The sequence below is a fragment of the Cynara cardunculus genome (assembly GCF_001531365.2).
Source record: "Cynara cardunculus var. scolymus isolate 2C chromosome LG 3, CcrdV1, whole genome shotgun sequence".
Classification (NCBI taxonomy): domain Eukaryota; kingdom Viridiplantae; phylum Streptophyta; class Magnoliopsida; order Asterales; family Asteraceae; genus Cynara; species Cynara cardunculus.
The window spans coordinates 16,190,428-16,200,949 of NC_037530.1; positions in this window are offsets into that span (position 1 = coordinate 16,190,428).

Here is a 10,522-nt window from a genome sequence, read left to right on the forward strand (position 1 = left end):
TTAGTTAAAGAAAACCTCTAAAATCCTAACAAAATTAAGAAGAATTGCATATTCGGATTAATCGTCTCGAAATAAACCTGAAAAAAAATATAACCATTAAAAAGGGCATGTTGAAGTTTGGTGACGCTACATGAAAAATTGTAACATAAAAACTTAAAAAATATCAATAAAAGTCAAAAGGAATACATACACACATTAGTTTTCTCAAAGTATACTTGAAAAAGATAACCATTACAAAAATATGTTGAAATTTGTTGAGACTACTTCATGGTTTGTAATACTTTCAAGATTCTATCATCAGACGATTAATCGAACCATTATTGCCATGAAAACTCTAAAAGTGTTGTAAAAAACAAACTCTCCGTTTCATTGAGAAAACTTAGGAAAATCATAGAAGGGAAAAGTAAAAAAAAACAAAATTCTAAAATCCCAAAAAAAATAGAAATGAACACATACCTGAATTGGTCTTCTCGAAATAATCTTGAAAATAGATTTGGTGAAAAATAACAATTTATAAAATGAAAAACAAATCAAGTGATAGAGATGGAGAAAAAATGAAATGAAAACAAATCAATTGATGGAGATGGAAAAAAAAAGATTGAATGATGAACAATTTATGAAGAAGAGTTAAGGAAAATGAAAAGATTGTGTTAAATGCAAACATAAATGATAATCAATGTTTATATAAATTAGAATGTGAAATTAAAAAAAAAAGATTAAAGAAGGATGAACGAAAAAAAAGATAAATAAGTTTCCAACCCTTAGGAGAAGCCAAGTCATCAACCTTGGTTTCTCCTTTAATATATATATAGATTTTTCTAACTGTTAACATGCATATTGAATGATTTTTGTTTATAAATAACGATGAATTTTCGCAACGGATTAATGAGACATGGATTTCAGAGACGGATTTTCCCGTCAGTGTTGCCCATGTGTTCTTTTAGTAAAGACATTAGAATAGATTGCAAGGACAAAGTTAATCAAACTAACAAGTTATATCTTTATGAAACTAACTAATAGTGTTTAATAAGTAAATCGTCTTAATTATTAAGCTTTTTATTAATTAAGCACTTCTTGTAAAGCGTTTTATGGGACTTTTTAGTACATATCTACATAAGACAATCGTCAAGAAATGTCTTATAAAACGACTAATAGGACTATTTACCTCTTGATATGTTGTCTAACAACATCATAACAACTTATTGTTTTACAAAGATAAAACATTTTTACGTTTTTAAGTCGTAATTTCATATATTCGTGTAGTTGTTAGTCTTATAAACCGTCTTAAGTAATAAGACGTATGATTCTTTAAGACGGTGGAACAGACGAATCTGATTATTGTAAGCCCTGAATTTAGGGTAAAAATGCAACAGAAAAAGTCATGAAAACATAGTTTAAGTAGGAAAAGCATCGTAAAGAAAGGGAAAGAGAAGAATAGTGTGGGTGGTTGGTGAGACGGAGAGGTGGTAGATGAAACGACAACATCACCCCTTCATCCTTTATCCATAAACTTTAATTAAATAAATCATTCTCATGGCTTCCTCATCTCCCATCCTTTTCCCACCAAACTTTTTTTGATGTGGATATGGAGTTGGGGGTTGGTGAGAGTGGGGTGGAGTCGTGGTTTAAGCCCTACTCAAATCATGAAACTACCTTTCTGTCGATTGTTTTTTTTTTATTAACCTGAATATCCAATTCGAGCCGACTAGACGACCACCTGCTTTCCTTTGTAGATAGTCTGAAGTTACCGCATTTAAACCTCCGTGGCCACAAGTGGATTTTTATTTCTCATTGTATTTGAACCTGGACCTCCTGGTACTTTTGTTTTGTTTTCATAAATAAGAAAAGTCTATGATAGAAAACTCACTTCTGATAATCATTCTTGAAAAAATAAACGGATCGTTTATCATTGTTAAAATTAATAGGCGGATAGATAATAACAACTTGTTTATATTTTAGTTCAMGGGATTTTATGTATAATTAATACTTTAATTTTTATAAAAAAATTRATATAGAAATCTGCTAGGTCGGATATGGGCTAGACTTCGACTCGGCCTTGAAATACTAGTTACATAGTGAAATATCTCATACTCCATATTTCATAGAAACTAATTTTTGAAAGTTATTTACATTGTTATATTTTAACGTCTTATTTAGGTTGGAAAATATGTCTTCAAATGATTTTACATAAGTTTTGTTTTTTTTTTTAATGTAAAAGCGTTTTTAGTCTGTGCGGTAGACCGATCCGTCTATAGTACGAGTACGGATAAGTTATCGAGTTTGCAAATCAGACTTGAGCTTGCTAAAATAACTCCATTAGACAAAAATAGAGTTAAGACCCGAAACCCGAACTCAATTGAAGCTTGCAAATAATCATATGTACACCTTTGAGGCGGTGTTTGGTGTACAGGCGTGATTAAAAACATGACAGAACTTGACAGGAATTGGCAGGACAAGAAGATAGGACTGGATGATATTGGACTTGACAGAAGAAATGTCTTTTTGGTGTTTGATACGACCAGGATTAGACATGACATAACTAGACAAGTTGTCTTCAAAAATTATTTGATGATTTTATATATCATATAATAGTTATAACTAGCACAAACAAAGTAAATTATTATATGATTTAATTTATGAACATTTTTACAAAATTTTCATATACATTAATATATACATATACAGTAGTTTTGTATGAAAAAATTGATATAATTTATAGTAGTTTGAAAAACACGATTCGTGCAAAAGAGAAATTATGTTTTATTCGGTTTGGAAGATCTTTGTCAATTGRAGAAGGCAAAGTGAAGACTGTTGTAGCAAYAATGGTTGTGGAGGTAGAGCTATTGGTGATTGGTGGAGGATGGTGGCTACGGAGGACGTGAAGATGCTGGAAGTGGTGGTGGTGGCAATCTATAGTGGAGGAGGAGGTAGTTGTGGCAGATGTGGTGGAGGTAGTGGCAGATGTGGTGGAGGTARTGGTGGTGGTGGGTAGCRGTGGTGGTAGCCAGTGGTCAATAGTTGTGGAGGTGACGATGAACAGTGATGGTGGTCGGTGGTGGAGGAGGTTGTTGTAGTGGAGGAAGAGGTGGAGGTGGTCGACGGTGGCTAGCGGTGGCGGCGGCCATCGCGACTTGCGGTGTTGGCCACTAAAACAAATATGATATTAAGATTATATATCAAACGAGGGTTAATTAGTAATATTTTAGTTTTTATCTCATCTTGTTCCACCTATTTTCTGGAATAAAAAAAAACTTTTTTTGTTTCATGCTGTCACACTTTGTCCGAGTTCTTATCCCTATCTCATGTCGTACCAAAAGTGTGACAATGAATTCTTGTCCTGTCCTATATCACGTCAAATATAAACGGTGAGTTTTGTCTCTATACCAAAATCAGTTTAAAAAATAATTGTTAGAAGAAAGTTGCTAAATTTGGAAATTCTCACCAATATTTTTTGAAAGTTGGGTGGTTGGATGGGTTACTAAATATTGGATGGGTCCTAGCTTAATTGGATTACACATAAGCATAAATGTTCCACTTAATTTGTTAGATATTAATTTTTAGATACAGTAACAAGATATTTAATTTGCTTTTCTTATAAACATTTACAAATTAAGTATTGCTTATAATCGTAGAAAATTGTGATGAAACTATTATTTAATAGTATGTTAAATTATTCATTTCATTTTTTTATACCCGTAATTTTCATATCTCAGAACGTGTATATTTAGATTTCGGTTGTATATTTGATATAACGAGGATGTATATGTTTTCTAAATCAGGTCTGCTGGCGAGATCCTACCATAGTGGCCGAGTTGGACCTACGAAGGCTTCAGGAGGGTGTTGTGCACCTGTTCAATTGATTTTCGTAGGTAGAATTTTCTTTGGGGTATGAAAGGTGCATACGTTAAATTTTGAGGGATGCTCCTGGATATGAGAAAATATAAGGGCCATCAACCAGAAAACCGAAAGAGTCCAACGAAATCAACCAAAAAGCCGGGAGAAGTCTCTTCAAATCAACCAAAAAAAGGGAAAAAGTCACAAATATTCAACCAAAAAACTTAAAGAATCTCTCGACGCGAAGGCATTCAATTAAATACACATCGAACGACTTTGTAGGCCTTTAATCCACCTTGAAGGTGCACACGGTACACCCACTCGGAAAAAAAAAAAATCTTAGGTCTACCACTGCATAGTGGTTGTAAATAGTGTGTCGAACAATGCTTCTGAAACTCATCCTTCGACCTTCATCATTTTGTATCATATCGTTTTTATAATTCCGTAGTCAGCCATACTTCAGGGATGCTATTAATTGGCTTTCTAATAAATTGTTACTCTTGAAGCCATTGGATGTAGGGTACAATTATGTTTGTTGTTTTATTTGAAATTAACTGGGCAAAACAGATAGATATGTGTTTTTCTGATGGAGAATACTTTCTAATTCAAGTTGAATTATTTAACTATTACAAAATAAAGAAAGAAATCAAACAACATATATGCAACTAAAACAATAATTTTTAGAACACTAATACTTACCTACATATGTTCAAATAAGAATCCAAAATATCATGAGAATGAGAGAATGAAAGAATGAAAGGTTCATATGTAAATCATTGGAAAAAAATCTATTTGAAAATGCATATGTGAACCAATATGAATAATCTGTCTGGATTTTGCATCAATTCATGATTTGAAATTACTCTTGCCAAGTTTAATGTTCTATGATTTTTATTTACTATTCTATTGAATAAAAGTAATTCACAATCATTTGTTACGCTCGATCTAAACCACTTTTTATTTTTGTCAAGTATTTTGAACTTCAAATTTTCTTGATTCCCAGACATATAACAAATCGATCTGTTGTTATAAAATTCTTCTACGGTGTTGCCTGCTTCTTTATGTGATGTCTTTAATTGATCCCCAAGCGCCTTTTGGAAGGAATTTCATGTACCCAGTTGGGAGGAGGACGTTGCGTAACTACTTCATGTCCTTCACAGTTTATATTGTGACAAGATGTGTTCGTGATCATAATCCTCTTCTACTCTTTAGAGGTTGTGGGATTTGAACAACTTTTTTTCCCGTTAGAGCCTGAATAAGATCAGGTGTGCTTCGTTCTGGTTTTAATTGTTTATTTGAGATTAGAACCAACTCTATGCAATTACCGTAGATTTCATGAAATAATAGGTCTAATTCAGGAGGGAATTTTTTTCAGTTTTTTATTGTCTTTCTTAACTTTCATTGTCTTACCTTCTGATGATATTTAGCTTTCTCACTACATATGTATATAGGCGAAGGATCATGTGAGGAGGGAAGTTATGGTGAGAAGCGTAAGAAAAAATTTGAACCCTTGATCACTTTTTATCTTGTGAGGAGAGAAGTTATGGTGAGAAACGCAAGAAGAAATCTGAACTTCTGATCACTTTTAATCTTATGCCTACCATGAATTGCACTTTAGAAATGAATTGATCTGCTGCATCTCGGTGCACCTCATTAGTATTGACATTCAATTAGGATTGATCCAAGGATGGAGATCTCTTCTTATGTTTCTCACCATAACTTCTCTTCTCACCAGAACCCAGTCCTACGTATATGTAAGAAGTTTATTTGACACATACACACATATATATGTAGGCAAAGTATTGTGTGAGAGGGGAAGTTATAGTGAGAAGCATAATGATAGATTTGAACCTTTGATCACTCTTAATCTTATGCCCACCCATGAATTACATTTTATAAGGGAATTGATCTGGTGCATCTCGGTGCACTTTATTAGTGTTTACATTCAATTAGGATTGATCCAAGGGTGGAGATCTCTTCTTATGATTCTCACCATAACTTTCCTTCTCACCGGAACTCAACCCTGTATATGTAAGAAATTTATTGACACATAACTTAAATAGCCTATTTAATTGGAGGAGCCGTCAACATAAAGTGTCTGTTGCCACTAGGAAGACATCATCATGAACTTCTTTTTCCAGCAATAGACTGAAATCCTCAACAAAATCAACTAGAGCTTGAGAATGATAATTAAGTACATATAAATAAGTTGATAAAGTAAGATTAAAAGTGATTCAATCTTTTAGGTTTTAACTTTTTGAGAAAAACATAAAAGAAACCTATTTTTCTGTTAAAACACAATTAGATTTAGGGATTGGGCTAGCTCCTGGTGGGGGCTAGAAACGGGTTCATGTGTGGACTACCAATAGAGGAAACATGACTTAGTTTCTAAGTGCTCCGCCAAAACTCGCATAAAATATCGAAAAGGTAATATCTCTAAACACCCTATGGTTGTTTAGATTTGTTCTAATAGTCATTCGACCTAGCTAATGGTTTTAGATTTTAGAAAAGTTTTCTAAACAATGTAATCTAAATAATTTTTTGTTGAAGTTTAATAGTTACAAACTCGTTTTAAAACCCTATACATTCAAGTTGTTTTATTTGTGAATTTGGAATCCTTCATTGTGGTTAAATGATTTAAATCAGGAAATATTCACTAGGCCTTACGGTCTAATTCTCATTTTCAAATATAAATGCATTCTAGGACATTACAAGAGAGGTGGTTCTGGTAAGGTAAGGGTAAGATGCAAGCACGAACTGGTAGATTGATTGGTTGCAGATAGTCAAGATTTTCCTTTAGAAGTATGAGTATTAATTGCTTAAGAGTTGTAATAATTCTCTTAGGTGGCGTTTGGTTCGCATAATATTTTTTTGATGGAATGGAATCTGTTAAAGGAATTGGACTTTGAAGGAATTGGAATAGAATGTTGTCAGGTTTGACCACCTATTTGGTTGGCAGACATTGGAATGGATTCTGCTAAGGAATTGGTATCTGTCTGTTTGGTTCACAAAATGTAGCTTTAGAATTGAAATAAAATATTGGTAAATGACCAAAATGCCCTTTTTGACAATTTTATTTTTTAAAACTAAAAATACTTTAATAAAATAATTATTTAATATGTAAAACAATATAAAATACACAATCCAAATATAATCATAAATCAAATGACGTTACTAAATCGACGGTGGTTCAGATTGGTGGTGGTCATAGTGATTTAGATGGTGGTGGTCCGCAGTGATTCAGATCAATGGTGGTCCGCAGTGGTTTAAATGGAGGTGGTAAACGGTGGTTCAGATAGGTGGTGGCGGCAGTAGTTGTTTAAATTGGTGGTGGTCGGTGGTGTCCGACGGTGATTTAGATCGATGGTAGTTGTCGGTGGCGGTGATATAGATCGATGGTGGTCCGTTATGGTTCAGGTGACGATAGTCAGATGTGGTTCAGATCAGCGATGGATCATCTCGGTGATGGTCAATGGTGTTTTAGATCGACAGTGCTTTAGATAGGTAGTAGTTGGCGGTGGTTCAGATTGATGGTGGTCCGTGGTAGTTCAGATGGCGATGGTCAACAGTGGTTCAGATTGGTGGTGGTCCATGGTGGTTATCGGCGGTGGTTCAGATTGACAGTGAATCAGATCGGTGGTGGTTCAGATCGACGGTGGTTTAGATGGGTGGTAGGCGGTGGTGGTGGTCAGCGGTGGGGTTTCATGGTGGTTCAGATTGCGGTTATCAACGGTGGTTCAGATTGACGGTGAATCAGATCAGTAGTGGCTCAGATTGGCGGTGGTTCAGATCGGTGGTAGTCGGTGGTGGTGGTCAACGGTGTTTCAGATCGGTGGTAGGCGGTGGTTCAGATTGGTGGTAGTCGGTGGTGGTGGTGGTCGGCGGTGGTTCAGATTTGTGGTAGTCGATGGTGGTGGTGGTCGGCGGTGGTTCAGATTAGTGGTAGTCGGCGGTGGTTTAGATCGGTGGTAGTCGGTGGTGGTGGTCGGCGGTGGTTCAGGCCGGTGGTAGGCGGTGGTGGTGGTCGGCGGTGGTTCAGATCAGTGGTAGTCAACGGTGGTTCAGATCGGTGGTGGTGGTCAACGGTGGTTCAGATCGGTGGTGGTGGTCGGCGGTGGTTCAGATTGGTGGTAGTCGGCGGTGGTTCAAATCGGTGGTAGTCGATGGTGGTGGTCAGCGGTGGTTCAGATCGGTGGTAATCGGTGGTGGTGGTCGGCGGTGGTTCAGATCAATAGTGGTCGAGAGGTGGTCGACGATGGTCATATTGAGTTTTATGAAATTAGAGTATATTAGGTTAAGGGCATATTTAGTAAGATAAAGATTCCATTCCATCAAAATACCATTTAGTTGCTAAGGAATGTTAAATTCCTTTATTTGTGATATTTGTAGGATAAAATTCCTTTCGTGAAAAAGAATGAACCAAACGAGGGAATGGAATTTGGTCAATGGATTTCAACATTTCAATTCCATCAGATTCCTCCAGAATCTGCGAACCAGACGCCACCTTAGTGTATTCACTATAACTTTGAGAATCTCATTTGTGTGAACCATCTTGGCGTAACTTTTCCTCCACCTTTCACTAAGAAGTTGAAACCTTTATTACTTCATTTATAAATTCTTGTGGGTTGTTACAGTTAAACACCTTGGTATGTAGCTTGGCTCATAGCAAGGGTCGCATGGAACTTTGGTCAAGAGGGAGCAATCTTGCAAGCGACTTGGCACACAACCGAAGTTGTGGCCAAGGTCTCATGGCAGGTCTAACAGGTTTTTGTGATAACTGGATCTTGGTTATCACCCGAGGTAATAAATACGTGATTATCTGATTAAATGATTTCGTGATGGCATGATAAATTGTTATATTTAATCATGCTAGTATGTGATATTTTATGCATAGGTATGTATATGTACATGAATGGATATATGCATGATTATGTGTATATGTAGAAGCATATATATATATATATATACACATGCATGTTATGAGAATGCATGGGGGGGGTGTGTGCATGTGGCCGACTTTCCTGTTAAGAAAAGGTATAAAAGGAGGGTTTGACCCCCCCCCCTCATTTTTATCTTCTTGGCTATTCTGATAATTTGAGCGATTTAGAAGGGAAAGAGTTGCCCGGATTTTCTTACTTTTGCATTACAAGAAGGTCGTTTTCAAAAGGCTTGATAAGGTGAGTGATTCCTAAACCTCTTTTCATAAAATTTGTACTAGTTTTATTGAATATTGCATATTAATTGGAAGAAATCAGTTATTTGCTTAAGGGTTTTATCCGGACAAAGGGTGACCGGATTAAGTCTAAATCGGACAAAGCTTGTTCGGATTATTCTTAAATCGGACAAGGGTTGGGCGATTAAGCCCTAAACCGGACAAGCGTTAAGCGGTTTAGTTTTAAACCGGTCAAGCATTGAGCGATTTATGAATGTTAAGTATGGTAAACATTTTGAAGGGGGAAGTATGAATACGACCATGTAGTGACCGGATTATTTTAAATCGGTCAAGCTTTGGACGATATGTTGTCCGGACTTGTTATCCGGACAAAAGTATTGGAATTTATTCTAAATGTTAAATCGGACAAGCCTTGAGCGATGTGTTGTCCGGATGTGGTAAACCGGCCAAGCCAAGTTGACCGGATTTGTACTATGCCTTGTGCTTAATTGATAAAATTGTTTTTTTATCATAAAATGGAAAAATTTGATATAAATGATTTTGGATTGATAATAATTTCATTGACTACGGTCTATTTGGAATTGTTTTTGTAAAATGTTTTGATGAGGAAATAAGGGTGGCATATCAAGGAGAGGTGTACCATGGGATAAGGGTGGCATATCAAGGAGAGATGTACCATGGGATAAGGGTGACATATCAAGGAGAGGTGTACCATGGGATAAGGGTGACATATCAAGGAGAGGTGTACCATGGGATAAGGGTGGCATATCAAGGAGAGGTGTACATTTGGATATAAGGGTAACATTTGTATGTGTGTTGTATGATATAACTGTTTCTATTATATCCCTTAAGACTATCGTGGTCTGGAATCTTTATTTTTTTGTGATTTAAAGATTTAGGATCAAGGTTCTTATTGGAAATCGTAGTCTGGATGTTACTGAGGAGAAAATATCAGGTTTGGCCTGAAACTTTAAATAAACCTTGTTGATTAGAAAAGGTTTAAAAGTGGCATTATATGAAACCTGATTGGTTCAAAGGTATGTTATTTGAATAGCTGAATGCTTAGCTTGAAAAGTGGAAAGGTACTGGTATTATGTTCCTATTTGTTCATATATTTGTTATATATATGAAAAGGTTATTCTTATACAAAGTTTTGGTGATTTCACCCTGCAATAATATAAATAGGGTAACTCACTAGACCTTTCGGTCTAACCCTCGTTTTGTGATTTTAAATATGTATTGCAGGAGGTACAGATGGTAAGGGAAAAGGGAAAATGTGATATTTTCCTATATGCATTTCTACATGAAGAACTGTCTTTGATGTACAGTTTTGATTGATGAACGTTGATTAGTACAAGTTTAATGTTCTATGATTTTTATTTACTATTCTATTGAATAAAGCCAAGTGGACGTTCCAGTCTTTGATGCACATCCAAGGTGGTAGATTGTAGTTTGTAAGAAAAACAGGCCATAATGAGTATGAACTTGAGTTGGAGTTATTGGGATTGAAACCAT